At 39.8% G+C, this 22,025-nt stretch overlaps 1 long non-coding RNA gene across 1 annotated transcript in view; it reads left to right on the top strand.

Annotated features, from left to right (window-relative positions):
• Positions 1 to 2,302: 2,302 nt before the first annotated feature.
• Positions 2,303 to 22,025, top strand: part of LOC120225608 — a 113,637-nt gene continuing 93,914 nt past the window's right edge. The window contains exon 1 of the long non-coding RNA XR_005526838.1: positions 2,303 to 2,417. This is a non-coding gene — a long non-coding RNA (uncharacterized LOC120225608). The remainder of the gene's footprint in view (positions 2,418 to 22,025) is intronic.

Here is a 22,025-nt window from a genome sequence, read left to right as displayed (position 1 = left end):
TCAGACAGCTTAGCTCCCTCCAAGTCTTCACTTCCTTTTTAGTTTTTCCAGAATTCCAGGGCATCACACTTTTCTGGAGGAGTGGAATTAGAAAGAAGGAAATTAGTATTTGGAAAGCCCCTTTATAAGTGAATGACATACTCTGATATGTTATCCTATTTTATTAATTCTCATAACAACTCTTGAAGGAACTTATTTGTATAGCTTACAGATAAAGAAACACATCCTATAACTTGTAAGTGGTACCAGAATTTGCCAGAACATAATGGCCTTTGTTCAGTCCCCACTCTCTAAGGGGTCCTTATATATGTTCTCTTTGACCTTTGCACAGTCGTGCAAGGTAGTTGTTCTGGGGAGTCATGAGAATGAGAAATGAACAGAAAATCTTGAGTAGGTTTCAGCTTGTGGAAGGCAGGCTAACTTGGTTGCTGTGCTATATTGTATGAAAGAAGAGCACCTGTTCATGGGATGAAGAAGATATAGATTAATCCATTACATGGAACTTGCTTTGATTAAGAGAGAGGATGTGAAAACAGTGAGATAAAGGAGCATTATCTTAGTTATGGTCACACTGTCTTCATCCATGGGTGGGAAGCTGGCTAAAAGTAGAGAAAATACATCATTGGGAAGGAGACATGACATATGAGGTTGAGGTATATGACTATGGAGAAGATCTCATCAACACATCTGGAACTGAATGTCTGATCTCGAGGTAGAAATCACTGGCTTTTAAAAGTCCCTTCGTATGTCTTGGTCAGATTTTCCATTGGTTGAGCCAGATTGAAGCTGCCTATGCACAACTTCCATGATGTCCAACCAATATTCATCACTCTAAAATTTCCTAAGATTCTGTGAGTCAGACTGGCTTCTGCCTATGTTTAAATTACCCTAGGACCTCTGGGTGTGCTGTGGAAAGAGGTTTCTGGTCTCACTGACCAGTAAAACTCCCATGTTTCAGATGAGGATCTGAGACTTAGAGGTTTGATATCTTGCTTGAGGTTTATTACAGATAATAAATGACAGAGCTTGGATTTGAAGTTAGGTCTATTGACTATTATATACATCAGAGTATAGCAACAAACTCTTTTGCTTGTATAATTATTTTTCTCTCTTGCTTGTATAGTTTTTATTTTGTCAGCTTCTTTTGTAATTTAAACTTTATTTGAAGCTGTTCTAGCAAGCTTGGCCATCAGATGTTGGCCAGTCTATATTTAGGAACTACTTTTGATGCCTCTCATCCTTAAACTATTACAGAATTTTTCTAAACATTCTCTAATCCTTGACTTTCCTTCCTTCACAGAAAGTTGTCAGGGACAAAAAAAATTATTAAATTAGATCAGATAACAAAAATCTGTAGTGGCCCATTGTCAATAGTAATTGTTCCTGACTTCTGTTCCCATGAGACTCAGATTTGGGATGTTTTGTTTATTTATTTATTTATTTTAAATTATTTATTTATTTTGAAAGAGAGCAAGAGGGAGAGAGTGTGAGTGAGAGAGGGAAGAGAGAGAGACAGAGTGAACCCCAAGTGGGCTCTGTGCTGTTAGTGTGGAGCCCAATGTGGAGCTCAATCTCACAAAGCATAAGATCATGACCTGAGCCAAAATTAAAAGTCAGATGCTTAACCAACTGAGCCACCCAGGCACCCCTGGGATGTTTTGAAATATGGAGATGTTCATGTTTCACTGTGGTCAGATGCTCTTAAACTGAGAACTGAGAAGATAGGTTCTGTATGTATATGTAATTTTTTAATTATAAAAAATTAAATTTACATGTACATGATGTTTCCCCATCTCCCGCAAATAACAACAACAAATAAATGAAATACACCCAGTACGAAAGGGCATAACATGAAAGTCAGAAGTCCATATCTCACCATAAAATTCATTTCCAGGTCTTCTTGAGCAACTTCCTGGAAAAACTTTTGTTCCTTCTGTGACTGGCTCTGTAGTGCTACATAATGGTTCCTATAGGAATATGCTTCATGGATGAGTCTGACTCACACCAAAAGCTGCCATACACTGATTATAGAATGAGGACTGACTGTAGCTGATATTCAAGGAACTTTGAAACCTTACTCTTTAACTACATCTTTTTCTGGGTCTGATGTTCCAGAAATAGGCATTTTCATGATCCTGGTGAAAATTGTTCTCCCAGCCTGGTATGTCCTAACCTCCAGTCCCTACCTATTGTTATTATTATCCTTCATGTACTCACTTCAAATGCATCCTTTATGTAAGTGTCATCTAATCTATTTTTTATTGTTTTTTGCCCCTCATTTTTTTCTTGATGCATCCAGAGTACTGGTTTTATTCTACTGAGAACTATTCAATGACATTTCACGCTATGCTCAGTTAACTCACCAGAACTGAACTATAAACCTTCAGAAGGGAGAAAGAGAGAAAGAGCAAGAGATGGTGAGTAGAAATCTGTTATTTCTGCAGTGGGAGTCAGTTCCCCTGGTTATGATGCCGATCATTGTGAACTTTTTAAAGTAAAGTTTGACTGTACTCCATTTTTACATTACTTGCTTATTTTAGACCTCAACCCCCCCCCCCCCCAAAAGATACTGGTCTCAGTCAGTTGTTTGTATGTGTCAGCACAACCTTATTTTATCCGTATTTGACAACTTGTATAAATTATACTACAATGCTTTCTAATCACATTATTCCTCTTTCTCTTGTTACTTTATAAAAGGAGCAACTACTGCATATATCCTAGTGGTTAAAGTTCCCGGCTCTAGGGGCACCTGGGTGGCTCAGTTGGTTAAGCCTCCAACTTCAGCCTAGGTCATGATCTCACCATTCTGGTGTTCGAGCCCCGAGTCAGACTGTGTTGACAGATCAGAACCTGGAGCCTGTTTCAAATTCGGTGTCTCTCTTAAATAAATATAAAAAAAAATAAAGTTCAAGGCTCTAGACTTAGTCTGCTTCGGTTTGAATTTCAGCTGTTAAATAGAATAACACATATTCTAGTTTGTCCAGGACAGCCCCCTTTTATACCTCCCATCCTAGCATCCTATCCAGTTAGTGCCTCTTTTAATTCTCAGAAATGTTCTGGTTTAGGTGATAAACTATATAAGCACTTTACCTCGGAGTGACTTACTTCATTTCTTTAAGCCTCAGATTTTTGCCTGTAAAATGTTGAAAGTGATAATATCTACCTACCTAAAGTCTTGTTTCTAAAGCATGAGGAATAGAATTTTGTGTATAGTAAATTTTCAATAAGTATTATCTATATCTATTGTTTTCTTTTTCATGTGGAATGTGTATCTAAGTCACTCAGTGTAGAACTTTTCATCATTTTTTAGGGCTGTGGCTTATTCATACAATTTCCCTTCCTCAGACTGTTTATTTTCAATTCTCAGAATACTGTTGTGATACACAAATTTTATTAGAACCAGACATTTCATTACCTCATGTCAAAAGTTGTCATTGTATTTACATACATATATATAGAAACACACATACATGTATCTATCAATAGATAAACACACATACAAATGTTAAGTTTATAGCGTTTTAATGTGAATACCTCTTTAGATAGGGTGTCTTCATGTGTGACAGGACATGTGCAACTTTATATAGTGGTCTGGAATATTCAAGAAATAATCAATCTTTTATACCTTTATGGGCTCAACTTTTAAATGTTTTTAAAAGCTCAAGGGATTAAAAATATCAGAAGTCAAAATTACTTATACCTAATAACATACCAACTAGTTTTGGGTCTTAATGGGATTGGGGTAGAAAGCACATCTTAGGAACACCCTGTAAATAATATAAGACAGAGAAAAGGGCAATGAGTAATTAGACCACAAATTCATTAACATAAAATTTCATATGAAATGTATAGGTTTCTAAGCTACTTATTAGACCTCAGTAAGTGGTTGAGAATCTGAGCTGTAAGAAATGAAAGTCACTGAAATAAATTACTACCAAGAGCAGAACAAACGGTCTTTGCTTTACAAACCTTGCTCCGTGTGCCTTTAGAGTTGAGGTAGAAGCCATCTAGAATGCAGTCTCATTCCTAAGCCTCTGAGAAGCATGTCATTACTCTTTCTACTTTGAGAGAGGAGCCTGTCAATCAAGCAAGCTTATTTTGCAGGTCCTGAAGGGGAGGAATAACACATTAAGTTTTACTCTCTCTTATTCTTGGTAACACTTTATCTCAAGTGCCCATTAACCAGCACACTCCATAACTCGGGATGAATTATGATGAAAGCACTCCCGTGGGAGTCCAAGGCATCTGCTTCAACCAGCCGCTGCCGATAGTTTACAAGAGTGAGTCTCTGATCATCTCCCAACATAGGAAAAGAGTCCCTGTCCAGGATCTACACAGAGCCTATCCTAAAGAAGGATCAGAGGAAATTCCTTTGTTCTCTGGTTCTCTCAAACCTCCTGTACTACCTTAAGAAGTCAGTGGGTTTCATTTCTTCTTTTATAATGACATATGTGACACTTCATCCTAAGATTCAGATCTTAATTTTTTAGTTTCTTTTTTCATGTCATGATAAAAAATTCTGGGGAATATATAGTGTCAGCTTCCTTTCAGATTCATCATTTCAATATTTTCATCTGCTACAACTGTTTAATTAGGAAAGGCTCCTTTTGGTAGGCTCCTTTTGTATAACTTTAATGAAACTGAAGAGCATGAAATGTGGTTTGCCTGCTTTTAAATGAAGCTACTTTTATAGAAATAAGATGAGAAATGGAGAAATTGTTGAAGTCACAGTGCATGAAATTAAGGGAGCCCAAACTGTATTGCCAATAGTGCTTTTTTTTTTTTCTTTTTCTTCTCTTAAGTTGATGTTTTGAGGACCAAGGTTGTGGTTGCTAACAAACAGGGCTGATGCCGTTTTCTCTTCTAGTTTTTTTCAAGTTCATAGACTTCTGACAGACATGTCTTTAAGGATTCAATTTGTTGTTGTTAGGAAAATTGTATGAAGCAAACTATTTACGATAGAGGGCTGTTTTCAGATAACACAAAAGCAAATTAATGATGGCATCTAGTTATGAGATAAAACCCAAAGCTGTGCTGGATTTCATGTAAAGCAGGATTCAGTGTGTAAAATTGAAACAGAATAATTGCGGAAAATTTCACTCAACTTGTGCTATAATCATAAGGCACATACATAGAATACCCCACCAAACCAATAAGCTATTATTTATGTGGGTATTCTAGTCATCGTCAGATTTTGTACCACACTATTCTGTCTCCATGAATACAAAGGGAAGAGATTTAGCAACACTATTCACATACATTAATCAATGTAATAACCACTTTGGAAATTCAAATACTAAGTTCAGGGGATCAGCATTACCTCACTATACAATCTAGACTAATTTGGTAATAGGCAATATTTGGGGGGGGGGCAGATTTTAGAAACAGTTTTAAGTGTCAGTTTTATATTATGAAGGTACTAAGAGAGATTTTCCTGCTGACCCAGAATAGATGATTAGTATTCTTTGAACAAAGAGCCATTAATTACCCTCAAATTTAAAGCAAGAACCTCCATGAGCCAGCAACAGTTGAGGCCAGAAAACTCCATCATATTATTAGCTTATGAACTCCTACCTTTACTCCAGCGCCCTCTCATTCTCATCCCAGACCATGTAAAGGAAAATCTAGGAAGCAAAGAGAACAATACAATCTTATGGACTCAAGTTTAAGTGCTACAAAATATCCTTCTTCTTCTCATGGGATGGCTGGATATTTGTCAGTGTTTACTCCATCATCTTGTAATGTGGGGGGAATGAGGAGTTGAGGGGATTGGGAACTATTACCAGACATAGCTTCCTCTTTAACAGAAGTGAGAAATGAAGACAATCTCCAGGGCCTCCTAGTAAACTCTGAAAAATGACCACTCAATCAAGAGTTGGACTTCTGACATTAATTGGACATAGATGGCCATTCAGGGTTAGCAAGGAAAATATAATCAATCAACGAGGAGGAGGCTACATTTGGTCAAGAGAACTTGGCACCTCCTTTCTTCACTTACTTCAACCCCAAACAAATCAAAACCACAGTGAATTACTACCTTATATCTGTCAGAATAGCTATAATCAAAAAAGACAAGGAATAACAAATGTTGGTGAGGATGTGGAGAAAAGGGAGCACTCATGTACTGTTGGTGGGAATGTAAATTGGTACAACCACTGTGGAACACAGTGTGGAGTTTCCTCAAAAAATTAAAAACAGAAATACCATATGATCTCATAATTCCACTACTATTTATACCAAGAAAACAAAACACTAATTTGAAATTATATATGCACCCCTATGTTTACTTAGGCAGTATTTACAAAGCCAAGATATGGAAACAAACTAAGTGTCCACTGATAGATGAATGGATTAAGAAGATGTGGTATGCCAACACGCAAACACACACACACACACACACACACACACACACACACGAATGATATGCAGGCAAGAAAAGATAAGATCTTGCCATTTCTGACAATATGGATGGACCCAGAAGGTATTTTGCTAAGTGAAATATTTCAGACTGAGAAACACAAATACCATATAATTTCACTCATATGTGGAATCTAGAAAACAAAACAAATGAATAAACAAACAAAAACCAGAATTAGATCTATAAACATGGAGAACAAACTGATGGTTGCCAGAGGGATGGGAATTGAAGGAAGGGCAAAATGAGTGAAGGGGAGTGGGAGATCCAGGCTTCCAATTATGGAATGGATAAGACACAGGAATAAAAGGTAACACGGTTGAGAATACAGTCAGTGATATTGTAATGGCGTTGTATGGTGGCAGATGGTAGCTATGTGTGTGATGAACATAGCATGATGTATGAATTTGTTGAATTACTATGTTGCACACCTGAAATTAATGTAACTCAAATGTCAACTATACTCAAATAAAAAATCTGAAAAATAGTGCAAAACTAACTAAGGAGTGTTATAGTTCATTGTCTTTCTCTAATGATTAATTTTCTATTTTAGCTCTGGGTAATAGACTGTCCTTCTTACCCTCTGTCTCAGATTGGGTTTTTTGAGAAGCAGGCTCTGCGGTGGGGATTTGCACGTGAGAGGCCAACTGGAGAGTGCTTTTGGATTGACGCTTACGAAGGAGTGAAAGAAGAAGGAATGGGTTTAGGGGGAGGTGGAACTGTGATGCAGTTAAAGATACTGTAATGGCTCTGTAGAGTTGTCCTGAATTGAGGCCGAGCCTTTATTACTGTCTGCATAGACCAGTCTTGCAGGAAGGACGGCATCATCCTGAATCACTGAGAGCTGGCTCTTGTACATCATTGATTCAGTCCTGGGGGCGGGTGCAGCCACCACACCGACCTCTATCCATGTAAAGAAATACTTTCAAAACTTTAAAATTTTTTCAGCATATTGGCCTCACCATAATAAATAGTTGCAAGTTTCAACTCAGTGAAATTAAATCACCCAGAGTGAGAAAGTCATTTATATTCTATGATATCCCAACAGCCTATTCTTATTTGGCAGTCCCAGGCTCTGAACCAACAACAACATCTGCTGGCAATTTATTCTCTATTATCTTCTGCCTACTACTTAACCTACTGGATCAAACAATTCCATGTTCACTGTTCCCTATCCACCTGTAACTTGGAGTATTCACTTGTAAAAATTTAAATGTGGCTTTAGAAAAATTTTTCAGAAATTCCTGCTTGGAATTTCTCTAAAAAGATTTCAAATATGTAAATAATCATTTCCTCTAATCCATTGTTGTCTTTGGCCATTTTATATTTTATTTCCTTACAATTTCAGCCTGATTGACTTTCCTAAGGCTTAGGAAGAGCAAATAGCAAAAAGGACTGATAAAATAAAATGGAGAGGTGATGCGAGATGGTGCATGCTGCTGATATTTTGCTTCTCTGGACCTTATTTGTTTCTCTCACCCATTCACCAGAGATTTGTGTCTTTTATCTGGGACTCTTTCTTCTCTTGTCCGTTGTGGAATTGAATGTAGGAATACAGCATCTCTCAGGGCTTCTAAGTGACTTTAGTTGGTTGAGTGTCTACCAACTCTTGGTTTCTGCTCAGGTCATGATCTCATGATCTCACAGTTCATCGGTTTAAGCCCCATATCAGGCTTTGTGCTGACACTCTGGACCATACTTGGGATTCTTTCTCTCCTTCTCTCTCTGGCCCTCCCCCACTTACTTTCTCTGTCTCACTGTCAAAAATAAATAACGTTAAAAATAATTTTAAAAATACAGCATCTTTCATTCTTTTCTCTAATCAAGGAAAAGACTGTTTGCTTGCAATGTAAGAGTTGCACAATAAATACATATTGTTTTGTTGGTTGTAATTATATTACTCTAACAACAAAAGAAAGCAGAAAGGGCACATGAAATAAAATGCAAGAGGACAATATGGTATTTTCACCCTTAATAATAATAGTTAACTGTAGTCCTCATTGAGGTGTAAAATAGATCTCAGTTTGATTTTTCATCCATTTAATTTCTTAGTTTGTTTTCATGAATTGATGGTTTCCTTTATTTCTGAAGATGACTTCCTAGAATTGTCCTACTGCAGACAAGAAAACCCCATAGTTCCCAAGAAGGGACAGAAAGGATGTCTTGAGTAAGACAGAGTTACTTTTAGGTAACATTTCAGCCAGTGTAGTCCAGGGTGAAGTTCTCAAGGAACCCATATTTTTTCTGTGTATTCTGCATATTCACCATCCTCTAAATCACTATCCTAAGTGGCAAGGCCCCAGCTAAGATGTGGGATGCTAACATGCTTGTGTTCTAGTTTATGGGAAAGGGAAAAATCCAGAGCAAGAGATTCCCTTTTAAAAAAGAGACCGTGAAGTTTCAAAATGTAAACATTTCTTCTGCTCATATTCCATAGATGATGGAAAATGTCATTCCTAGCTGGATGGCCATGAAGGTACGTGAGGGCAAATTTTGAGGGATAGCTAGCAATATGCCACTCTGACCACCTAAATACCTATGTGCCAGAGGCCAGCTCTAGCAGGTCCAGGGGTCCCTGAAGGATGGACGGTGTCGGTGAAAGAGAGTGAGAGAGCCCCGAGATCCTTTCTGATCACCAGGCAGGCATCTCTGTCCTGTCGGTTTTGGTGTCTTTATTTATAGGTCAAATGTTAACATGGCATCAGGAAATGGAATTTTTACAATGGATAGCTCTTTGTGATAAGGTGTTTTTGGAAAATGAACAGAAACAGGTGTTACAGAAGTATTCTTGCAGAACTGCCCAAATATAGTGAGGCTGAGTAACTAAGAAAATAACAGGGTGTTCACATTTTAATAACACTAAGATTAAGTCACAGGTTTGTAGATACTCCTATCCATCCTCATCACAGCCGCCAGGGTAAGGGAAGGTGTTTGTGGAAAGTAGGCCTTAGGGAAGGGGCTGCTAAACACCATCAGTTAGCCAAGGTGTATGTACTAACTTATCTTCTGCCCTTATCTGTTCCTTTTCTCTAAGTTAGGCTCTTTGTCTCCGGGCAAGACTTGATTTTCCAGTTATATGCTTTATTGTACCAGAGAGCCAACCATACCTTTAAATAGTTTAGCTCATTTCCAATACATAGAATAGCCTCTTCGAGTGCATTTACCTTTGTGTCTAGTTTTATGATTTCTTGAATAGCTAGGGCATGAGAGACATTTTTGGTTAGTTGATTTACATGTTGAGCTGTATGAACCTCTTGGACTAATGCAACGGTAGAAACAAGATTGTACATGTAAAGGTCAACCTTTTATGAGTAAGGATCGTTAGCCTGTTCATAGCTCAAGGGAAATGGAAGGAAACAGGACCTTCTGGAGACACGATGTCTGTTCCCATAATCGAAACAAGAAGTTCCCACAATAAGTTCCTTCACAAGGTGCAATCATCATACCAGAGCCGGAATAAGGGGACAAATCACTCCCGATATTGATCAACAAGGTACCTTAGGGGTCAGTGCTCAAGTAGAAATAATTGAGTGGGGGTGGATATTGGTCGTCATCTGATTGGCAAGAGATGGTGCAAACTTGCTTTAACCTCACCAGGAGTTTTCTTGACTAGTGGGCTCAGAATGGCCTCAACATCTATGTGTGTGTGTGTGTGTGTGTGTGTACATACCACGTCCTCTAGAACATATAGGCCCCTTGGGCATGCAGTCTGCTTTCTGAGTTAACACAGTTGAAGGTTTTACTAATGTTTTTAATGTTTATTTATTTTTGAGAGAGAGCAACAGACACAGAGGCAGAGACAGAGACAGAGTGTGAGCAGGGGAAGGGAAGAGAGAGAGGAAGACACAGAAGCTGAAGCAGGTTCCAGGCTCCAAGCTGTCAGCACAGAGCCAAATGTGGGGCTCAAACTCACAAACTGAGATCATGACCTCAGCTGAAGTCGGACCCTTAACTGACTGAGCCACCCAGACGCCCCCAGGTGCTAATTTCTGTATCAATCTAAACCAAAATAAAGGTTATGTTGGTATAACCGAGATTCCAAAATATGACTTGTATAGGAAGGATTAGTCTGGCTGGTCCAGGCTGTTAGGACAGTCCTGACACTCAACATCACTGATCTCTCTGGATTTCTTCTATTTTTGTTCTTCCACCAACCTATACAAATGCCTCTTTTTATGGAAGAGGAGAATGCATTTGGGGGAATGAATTAATAGTTTGCCAAAATGATAAGCAAGTAGGCCTCAAATGTTCCAAGGTTAATCAATATCTTAGAAATTGCCATTGTCCTATTTCACAAAAAGTGAGAATCTAAAGCAATGCTCCATAAATGCCTTTCTACTGAAATCATGAAACTGTCCATCCATTGTTTCTTAGTTACAAGTAGTCCAGGCCTCCTCGGGGGCATTTGTGGTGATGTTTGGGTAGTTGAAATGTCTGAGGATTGCCATTAGCATTCAATACCCAAAAGGCTTGAATTATGGGTGAGAGTCATGACCTCAAGATTCAGCATTGCCCCACCCCAAATGTGTGAAAAACTAAATTTCCTAATCCACAGTCCTCATTTTCAGGTCATTAGTGTCAGAACTGAGCAGAATATAGATTTTCTGAGGATCTGTTAGGCTCATTTTCTAAAATCCAATCCCTGAAGAATAGTCTTGAGGGAAATTACACTTTTTTTTTTAAATGTGCTCTTGGTTCCCCCCTGTTCTATAGCAGCAGCAACTTACCTGCATCATTCTGTCTTTTCTTGCCATAATTGAAGAGTGAAAAATCTGTTAAAAAATAGAATGACAGTTGTAGGGGAAGAAAATAAAAATCTAAATACAGTATCTCTATATGCATATATAAATAGGAATATAAACAGACAAATATAACTATGACTATAAAGCAGTAAGACTTTATTTTGGTCTGAAATTTGTGGAATCAATCTCACTGCTTTATATTCAGGCTTGTATATACGAAGGTGCAGTGCTTTCCCTACTTAAATAAAGAAGATTACAGAGTGTATGTGGTGGGCTCAGGGTGGGAGTGACTGAACCCATAAACAACAGGCAGAAGTCTGTGGACTAAGTGTCATGACAGAGGCTTGGTGTGTAGGAGGCTGGGACCAGGAAGTCAAGGGAAGAGGAAGAAGCAAGGGAGAAACCTCAAGTCAGGAAGATGACAATGGCCCATGCAGAAGGGAACGAGCAGCAGCCTTGTTATGTAAGCAGGTGTCAGAGAAATGAGCCAGAAATAGAAGGTCTCAACATGAAATGACACAACGCAGGCCAGGTGTACCTTACAGGTTTCCCGCCACAAACCACATGATCAGCAACAGCAAAATAAAGTAGAAACACAACAGAGAAAGATCAACAATAATAATAAATACCCTAAGAGGATTCCCAGAGAAAACCACCATGTTGCCTGGAAGGGAAAATGAAATAAGGAGTCATAAGTGTGGTATCTTGACTGGAGGCGCTAAAGTTAGATAGAAGAGCAAATTGTAACATTTTTATCTTCACACGTTGAGTATGCAAAAGAGCACCTTGTGACTGCAGGTTTCACAATGGCTCTGAGGTGGGACAATATACCATTTAGCTTAGGATTTTTGTGTCCTTCCTTTTCATGTGTTGTTTAAACACTGAAAAAAAAATCTGTTAAACATAGAGATGACAGGCTTTTGAGAAGAAAATGTAAAACTAAATACATTAGGTATATATGCACAAATAGGAATAAAAACACAGAAATAGGGAAGAACACATGATAAGACTGTGCCACTGACAGCATCCTTTTCTGTAGGTCCCTGAGCTGTTTATTTTTATTTGGATATTGCTGAGAGGGCTGAGAATGTGTGAACTTGCTCAGTCTTTTTAGAGTCTGAGACTGTCAGGTTCCGGAGCTCCTCTGAGTTCCCCACAATGTTCTGATTTTAAATAGTTTAATACATGTTTTTTAAAAAGTATAAGTAACTTATTATTTGCTTCCTTAAAAACTCGTCCCATCTTGTAGCAAATTGCCCATGCTACAAACGGGCAATTTCCCATATGGTACCTGGGAAGGTTACCTGAAGGAACTTTTTTTTTTTTATCTATTCCTTTTCTCAAAACCCAAGCACAACCAGACTTCAGTCTTTTCTCTGTGAATGGCTCTCTTTCATTCCCACGCACATAGAATTTTACTTTAAAAGAAAATAGCTTCAGTTTAACAACTTACTTAGTGGGTGTGTTTGAAAGATGAGCTGGCTAGCCACTCACCAGCCCACATACCAAACTTCTCAATTTGCTCTTCTCTAATCCAGAATTCAAGAGTTTGGAATGGAAGGAAGTGGGAGATCTGTAAGGCAAGATCATTCTTTTTCCTCCTCCCTCCCCCCCCAAGTTGCTAAAATTTCTTGCTACCATGCACTGCAGAGCCTTGGTTGAGCCCATGACAGCAAGGGTGGCCAGAGCATGTCACGGAAATCATGTTCATCTCATTCTTGAGGCTTCTGTGCCACAACTGCCTAGGTCATCTAGATATTTCTTTGCCTTCCTCTGGCTGGATTCCAGCCTTCACTGTGGCGAGTGATATCTGTGCTGATAGAGAAGCAAAGGAGAGGATCTTGGAAAGTTAAGAGCTTTAAGGGAACTTAGGGACCATCTGTTTCACCTCCTCTTTTGCAGACTGAGAAAAGAAATCTTATGAAACACTAGCTGGGGAAGCTAAGAAGGTCAGAGTTAGTTCTGGAACTCAGGTCTCCTCCTGGGCTATTTCCAATAGGCTATGCATATTTCCTTGCCATTGGCAGGAGACTGCACAATTGTATCCAAGTATTTGCTCTATAAATAGACACTTCTCAGGGTGCTTTATTCTTTATGTTCTATATAATAACATTGTTGCTAGCAGCAATTTCCTTCCACCACACAGTTAGTAAACAGAAGAATGAAAAATTCCTATCTCCTTTTCTTTTCCTTTCTGTTTTGTGACTTTATCCAAGAAAGGCCTGACAGAATCTAAAAAAAGGAGGGAGGTTGAATCCCTCTTCTCTGTGTTGTGTAAATTTTGTATTTTGGAAAAAAATATCCTGTCCCAATTTCCTCAGAAGATAGTGGATTCCTCTGCGACCACTGGAAATTTCTGTTTTCTTCAAATCAGTATCCTCTCAGATTTAATCTTAAAGTGCAAAATATTGTTTGACTGTCTTAGCTAATATCTCGAGTAGCTACATGCCACTATAAGTAGAGTCACAGAAATTGTTCCTCACATATGGCTGTGTCCCTTTCTCTTTGTGACAGTGTCTCAGCTAAAACATTTTCAGGTGTGGTTTTCCTGATGGGCACTGAGGCTTGTGACTGCCATATGGTGTCAAGAACATCTGCCTTGATCTCTTCTAGATAAAAAGTAACTGAAAAGCATGTGTCAGGCATTTGTCAGAACCTTAGAGGTCTGGGTGTGCAGCCATAAGGTAATATACTCTTTATCTGTCTATTTATATGTGCCTTTTTCATTCAGTACTTAGTGAGCTCCTGCTGTGAGCTGGGTGCTGAGGTTATGCACTGAATGAGACACAATCCCTGCTCTCCATGGGCAGAGTCTAGTTGAGGAGATGTATAAAAATGTGAAGTATTACATGACCTGGTATGAGAATCACTCTGAAAAAAGCATACTGCAAGAATCATAGAGAGAGCACAAAGAGATTGCATTTCACTTGCTCTGTAAGGGCAGAGAAATTTTCTGGGCTTGAGTGAGTGTTTAAGGATAGATAGGTATAGGTCAGGTAGTTAGGCAAGGAAAGAAGCCCCGACAGAAGACAGAGAGTAAATAGTGGCACAGAGGAGTGAGAAGACACGTCCTCTTGGGAAACGGCAATATTTTGGTATGGCAAATAGGGGACTACATAAGAGATAAGACTAGAAAGGTGGTGGAAACCCAGATCTCAGGCAGCCTTCTCAGCCAAACTAGGATTTTGTACTTTCCTGTGAATTTAATAAAAACTATTAAAGCCTAGTGTAATCAGATGTATAGATTGGAAAACTGACCTAGGCAATAGGGTGGGTTTGCAGTGAGACTGAAAGCAGAGAGATGGGTTAAGAATCAGCTGCAATGGTTTACACAGAAATGCTGGTGGCTTGAAACAAGGCTGTGAAAGTTGGGGCTTTACAGAGGGGTCCCAGAGCTATTGTAGCACTTGGTAACTGCTGGAGAAAGCCACAGACTGCAATGTCATTCAGCAACTGAATTGGTCCTACTTATTAGGATAGGAAGCGTGGTTATCTAATGGGGGTGCGGTTGGGGTTGAGGAATTCAGAGTGAAATGCTTGTGGTGCATGTAAGAGGATTTGCCTAGGAGCCAGCTTGAGGCACATGGGTCTGTAATTCAGCAGAGATACTAGCTCAGAGACAGAAACTTGCTGGTGATTGGCAAATGTTTGGTAGCTGAAGATCTACACAGGGAAAGATAACCAGGAATAGAAACTAAATAAAATACTGGGTAGGAATCAGGATTCCTGGATTCAAATCCTGGTTCTACCATTTACAGGCTGTGTAACTCTGGGCAATTACTTCATCTCTCAAAACCTTGGTTTCCTTTTCTGTAAAATAGGAATAATCATATTAACTGCCTCTTGTGTCATGTGAAGCCCCTAGTCAAATTCCTGGCACATGGTAAATGCCAATCAATATTGGCTGCAATTATAGATGTTATTTATTTTTAGTTTTTAATGTTTATTTTTGAGAGAGAGAGAGAGAGAGAGAGAGGAGGGACAGAGAGAGAGAGAGAGAGGGAGACACAGAATCTGAAGCAGCCTCCAGGCTCTGAACTGTCAGCACAGAGCCCGATGTAGGGCTTGAACTCATGAACTGCAAGATCATGATCTGAGTAAAAGTTGGACACTTAACCAACCGAGCCATCCAGGCACCCCCAATTATAAATTTTTTAAATGTTTATTTATTTTTGAGACAGAGAGAGACAGAGCATGAGTGGGGGAGCGGCAATGAGAGAGGGACACACACAGAAGCCGAAGAAGGCTCCAGGCTCTGAGCTGTCAGCACAGAACCTGATGCGGGACTCAAACTCATGGACTATGAGATGATGACCTGAGTTGAAGTTGGATGCTTAACTTACTGAGCCACCCAGGCACCCCTGGGCACCCCCAACTATAGATGTTATTAAATTGAGAGTCTAAGGTGGGAACTGAGAAGGGGATTGCAGATGACGGATACTTAACACTTCAGAGAGAAACAGAGTGAGAGGAATAGGTGCAGAGCTGGGGGTAAGCCATAAACAAATGAGGGAGGGAGTGCATTTCAGCAGTGGCCACCAGTGCCAAATATTACCGTGAGCTCAAAAAACAAATGGAAGATGAGATGATAGAGATTGTAGTATGGAATATTGTTTTATAAGTTTGGTTATAAAAATAAAGAGAATCTCAGTATCTAGAGGAGGTTTTGAAGAAGAGAGAGGGCTTTTGTGAAGTCAGGATGAAACTAAAATTTTCATAAATTGAAAGAGAAGAAATAAATGCAGGATGATGAGACCTAGATTAATATTCAATGTTGAAATCCCCTCCTATGCCAGATAAAGTTGAAGTAAGTCCTGAAGTACTAGGTCGAGAAGAAAAGAGGAATAGGACTAACTTTTGCTGATTTTCAGGCATTGTGTAAGTCCTCATTTAATCATTTAATCAGTCTTCATGGAGACGGGGTTAGAGAGTTGCCCATTAGGATCTATTTTCTTTCCAAAGAAATTAAGACTTGCAGGGAATGGATAATTCATACAAGGTCACAAAAACAGTTGGGATCTGACCATGCTCTGTTGTTTTAAAAGCTTGTGTTGCATCTCTTGAGCTATTTAGTGGTTTCATTTACATGACAGATTTTGGGAGAGTGCATATTTATTATGATGGATGGTTGTGGCAGGTAGTGTCAGCACCTGCCCACATCCCCCTGGATCCCTTCACTCTTTTCCCACAACACTGGCTCTCATTGCCTTCTCTCTCTTCAGTCAGCCCCTGCACCTCTTTATGGGAAATCTGTCCTTATGCAGAGAACAGGAAATTCCTGGAAATTAGGTTCTCCACTGACCCTCCATACTCTTTGCCCTTAAGCAACGCTTGATAAATGCCTCATAGTGTAATACCCAGCATCTGGTGCCTGATATAAAAACTTTGAGGTTTTTATATGCCACCAGCTTTCCTCCCAGAAATTCAACTAGTTACCCTCTCTGGTACTTTATCTGATATCACATCTTTACCTTTGTAAGCTTTCTATTCTTGTTGTAAAAATCACAATTTTAGTGACTGAAAATAACAAAAAAGCCTATAATTGTAGAGCTCTGCAGAAGAACTCTCTGGGTCTTGCTAGGCTCCCAGGTGTTGGTAGGATTTTGTTCCTTTTTGTGGGAGCTATGGAAGAATCCTTCTCCTTGTAAAATTCAGCTCCATGTGGTTGAGGTCCCATTTCCTCGTGGACTATCTGACCTTTGCTCCTAGAGGCCTCTCGCTGGTCCTTGTACATAACCCTCAACATTTAAGAGTCAGCACGAAGCATGAGTCCCCACCCACGCTGCCGTGTCTCCCTGACTCTTCTTCTCTCACTCACAATTAAGGACTCTGGCAATTAGATCTGGCCTGTTCACAGAATCCAGGATAATCTCCCTAGTTTATGATCAGCTGATTAGTAACCTTAATTCCATCTGCAACCTTACTTCCTTTTTTTTTCATGTAAGGCAATACAGTCATAAATTCTGGGTTTTAGGAAGCAGACATCCTTTTGAGGAGGCCATTATTATGCCTACCACAACCTCCTCTCCCCATGGATCCACTTTCCCACTCCCCCTACTGGTTTTTGTTTGTGTTTGTTTGTTTGTTTGTGGTAATAGTTCCTTATAAATCACTTTCACAAGAAAGTTTGTCTCGGGGTCCGTTTTTGGGGAATTCACTCTAAGACAATGACGAATGTTCAGAATGCAAGAATTGTTTCCGTTCATGAATGGGGAATGGTCAGCGGGGATTGTAGGCAGGCACGCCAAGTATAGACAGACGGCAATTGTTACTGGACCCATGTTTGTACTTGCTGGGCTCATTGGCTTTCTGGCAGTCAGACAGGAAAAACAGGGGAGACCTTGCTAATGAGTTCTCCCTGCTCACCTGAAATCCTCTGCACATCATCAGTATGGCACCCTCAGCAGCCTTGCCTACCAGCGAGTCTCTGTGCATGACATTTATAAATATAAGCATGCGGTTCTGTCGCAACTGTCAAAGGCAGCAGCTCGTTAGTTAGCAAGAGATAGCAGCCAAGGCTGGCCCAGCCTTGATGCTACGTGGTGAGGCATAGAAAATGAACATGCCGCCCAGTTCAGGGTCAATATGCAAAACAGGAAAGGGAAAAATGGAAGCTTGACAGCCTGTCACGATGATTATTAGCTGTCTCCCAGAGTCCTGTGGGCCCCAAGCTCCATGTATGCATTTAGCCAGTCAGTGTTCTGTAACAACTCTTTATCTCACACCCCTCTTGCTGTGTGCATCGCTTGGGTCTGTTTCATCATATGCCAAATTTCTCATCCTCTAGATACACAGATGCTCCGGTTGTATCCAGTGCAGCAGGGTCCCCAGTGATGGAGGTACATGTACTTAAACCCAGGACATTTTCTGATGTGTTAGCCAGGCTGATTGCAGGCTCTGCTAGGTGATAAAAGGGGGAAGGGACTCAAACAGAGCACACCATGTTGCAGAGAGTTTACATCTGGTCCTTGAAAAAAACCACCTCAGAAACCATTAGTTGGAAGGCCATGACCAAAGGAGGCCTCACTGTTAATGGTTGTGATAGGTGCCCCAGGCTTACTTTTCCTTTGCCTTCACTCCCTCTCTTTCACCAACTTAAAGCTCCAATTTATGCTTCCACTTCCATTTACAGCATAATCCTCACTCCCTGAAATTTACACCTACATTCCAGAATCCACATGACAGCATGTTCATAATGCCACTCATGAAAAGGCTTTTATGATTTTGAATTTTATACTCCTCAACATTTTTTTACCACTACTTTCAGAATATACATTCTTAATATCTCAACAAAGGGGAGCAGATTAAAAAGAAAAATACCATAAAATAATTCAGTGAAGACCTAATAAAAGATGCAATCAATCAAGTGAGTGACAGTAGCAGTTTCTTTTAACATCAAATCTAATGGTTTCTTTTTCTAGTACAAAAGTGCTCCATTAACAGTGTGAGTCTTTTATTTAGGTAATTCACACGAGTGGTTGCCAGATGTAGTTTATTTTCAGGAGGGCACACTTATAGAAGCAGCACACTGAGCTGAGACAGAGTTATCTCCATCTAACGTACTCTCTGATGACCTTTCAGAGTGAAAATAGCAGTGAAATCCTAAAACCAAAACCCTCAAAATCAGATCCAAGTAGCACTTCACATTTAAAATGATGGTTGGATGTCAGGGCTGGTCTAGAGAGAGTTATGTTGTGATTCTTTGCCTCACTGTCCATGTCTATCCTTAATGCACAGCCCTGCTTTGTTTAGCAAGGCCTCTTCCTGCACGGCTGCTGCTACCTGTGTTGTCAACCAGGCCCACCTCAGGCTTCTCTGCAATCAAAACTCACCTGTTTGAGCCCTTTCCCCCTAAATACGTCTTTTCTATGAGGTACTCCAATCAACTAACATTCGCTAATATACTCACTTTGTACAGTGATTGCTAAGTGTCTATTCAGAATGTCCATTAGTAAAGAAACCTTCTGAAGATGATGCCTTTAACCCACAGAAGTGGCTACCATGGTGTCAAGAAGAAGGTGAAGTAAATGGGCTTCACTTCAGAGACCTGGGTTGGAATCCAAGCCTATGATGTATTGCCTAGTGCCTTTGGATACGTTAACTGTGTACAAGAAGACTTATGTCCTATTTTGATGAAAATGTGGACAACAGTACCCAAATTTTATTCCTTCTTTTAAAAATACATGTTGTGTCTATTTTTAGTGTTTAGGGATTAAATGAAAGGAAGTAGATTGAAATACTTAATGTAATGTTTACATAAGAGTAATTTCCCTAAAAAGTTATCAAAAAGGTGGTGAAAATTTCTGGAAAGATAGTGTTGAGTTGTGTAACTTCTGTTCTCTTTCAAGCAAATCATAAGTTAGCTGCTTACTCCACTGACAGAAGTGGGGAAGTGGGGTGACTTTGGGAGGCAAAGATCTAAAGTGCTTCAGAAGATGTGTGGAGCATTGAGATCTGATTCTAGTGAAATATGGCAGACAATCTTACTCCATGAAAAGTCCATAGGGACTTTGCCTATAGGGAAATGCCTTAAATTAAAGATGATTTCTTAGCAGTAGATGAATAAATGGCTTCTTAGGTTAGTTACAAGGGACACAAAGATTTAGGGGACAGCAATTCTGTTTTAGGTATAAAGCAACTAGAGTTTGGTTTTTTTAAAAAATGCTTTTTTGGGGCCCCTGGGTGGCTCAGTTGGCTGAGCATCTGACTCTTGATTTCAGGGCAGGTCATGAAACCAGTGTCACAGGATCAAGCTTTGCATAAGGCTCCATGTTGAGCTTAGAGGCTGCTTAGGATTCTCTCTTTCTCTCCCTTTGACCCTCCCTGCTGCTCATGCTCTCTCTCTCTAAAATTAAGAAAAAAAAACTTTTTAACTTAAACTAGTGTTTAAGTTTTGAGTATGCCATTCAATAATAATAATATACTTTTATGCCTTAATTTCTCTATTTATAAAGTGTTTTGGATGTAACATGTTGTCTCTAAGATGGTTTCTGGGTCTTGAATTCTCTGCAAACAATGTTCTCATAACTTCCCTAAACATCTTGTCATAGGAGCTGCCATTGCACATACTATATTTGAATTGAAGCTTGATAAAACCCTTGTAAGCCTTTCAGCTTCTTTCAAAATTTCATTTAGTTGACTTTTCTCCTTTTTTCTTTCCTTTACTGTTGGGAGCCATTCTGAGCCCACTAGTCAAGAAAACTCCTGGTGACGTTAAAGCAAGTTTGCACGGTCTCTTGCCAATCAGATGATGAACGATATCCACCCCCACTCAATTATTTCTGCTTGAGCACTGACCCCTACGGTACCTTGTCGATCAATATCGGGAGTGACTTGTCCCCTTATTCCGGCCCTGGTATGATGATTGCACCTTGTGAAGGAACTTATTGTGGGAACTTCTTCTTTTAATTATGGGAACAGACATCTTGTCTCCAGAAGGTCCTGTTTCCCTCCATACTTTCCCTTGAGCTATGAACAGGCTAATGACCCCTAGTCATAAAAGACTGACCTTTACATGTACAATTCTGTTTCTACTGTTGTGTTAGTCCAAGATGTTCATACAGCTCAACATGCAAATCAACTAACCAAAAATGTCTTTCATGCCCTAGCTATTCAAGAAATCATAAAAGTAGACACAAAGGTAAATGCACTCATAGAGGCTATTCTACGTATTGAGAAATAAGCTAAACTCTTTAAAGGTATGGTTGGCTCTCTGGTGCAATAAAGCATATAACTGGAAAATCAAGTCTTGCCCGGAGACAAAGAGCCTAACTTAGAGAAAAGGAACAGATAAGGGCAGAAGATAAGTTAGTACATACACCTTGGCTAACTGATGGTGTTTAGCAGCCCCTTCCCTAAGGCCTACTTTCCACAAACACCTTCCCTTACCCTGGCAGCTGTGATGAGGATGGATAAGAGTATCTACAAACCTATGACTTAATCTTAGTGTTATTATAATGTGAACACCTTGTTATTTTCTTAGTTACTCAACCTCACTATGATTGGGGCAGTTCTGCAAGAAGACTTTTGTAAAACCTGTTTCTGTACATTTTCCAAAAACACCTTATCACAAAGAGCTATCCATTGTAAAAATTCCATTTCCTGATGCCATGTTAACATTTGACCTATAAATAAAGACACCAAAACCGACAGGACAGAGATGCCTGCCTGGTGATCAGAAAGGATCTCGGGGGCTCTCTCATTCTCTTTCGCCAACACCGTCCATCCTTCAGGGACCCCTGGACCTGTCGGAGCCGGCGCGGCCTCCGACACTTTACCTTCTCTTATTCTCTGTCTTAAATCTCTTGCATTGGACAGGTCAAGCTATGAATTGAATTTACTTTATAGAGGGCTTGGTAGGCCATTGCATCCTTGAGGGATTCTTTAATATAAAGATAAAGAGAGCAGTAATTTCGACAAATGAGTGGGATGCATTACAACAATGGGAAGGAAGAGGGGTCCCTGGGCGGCTCAGTTGGTTGTTTCTGACTTTAGCTCAGGTCATGATCTCACGGTTTGTGGGTTTGAGCCCCGCGTTGGGCTCTGTGCTGACAGCTCAGAGCCTGGAGCCTGCTTCAGATTCTGTGTCTCTCTCTCTCTGCCCTTCCTGTGCTCATGCTTTGTCTCTATCTCTCAAAAATAAATAAATGTTAAAAATTAAAAAAAAAAAGAGAAAAGAATGGGAAGGAAGTGTTTCCAAACAAAAACTAATTTGGGGTGCATGGGTGACTCGGTTGTTTAAGCATTGGACTCTTGGTTTCGGCTCAGGTCATGTTCTCAGGTTGTGATCTCATGGTTTTGTGAGTTCAAGCCCTGAAATGGGCTTTGCTCTGGCAGCATGGAGCTTTCTTGGGATTCTCTCTCTACCC

This window comes from Hyaena hyaena, unplaced genomic scaffold, assembly GCF_003009895.1.
Source record: "Hyaena hyaena isolate Hyena2069 unplaced genomic scaffold, ASM300989v1 scaffold_1441, whole genome shotgun sequence".
Taxonomy (NCBI): Eukaryota; Metazoa; Chordata; class Mammalia; order Carnivora; family Hyaenidae; genus Hyaena; species Hyaena hyaena.
This window is presented reverse-complemented; position numbering and strand designations above follow the sequence as displayed.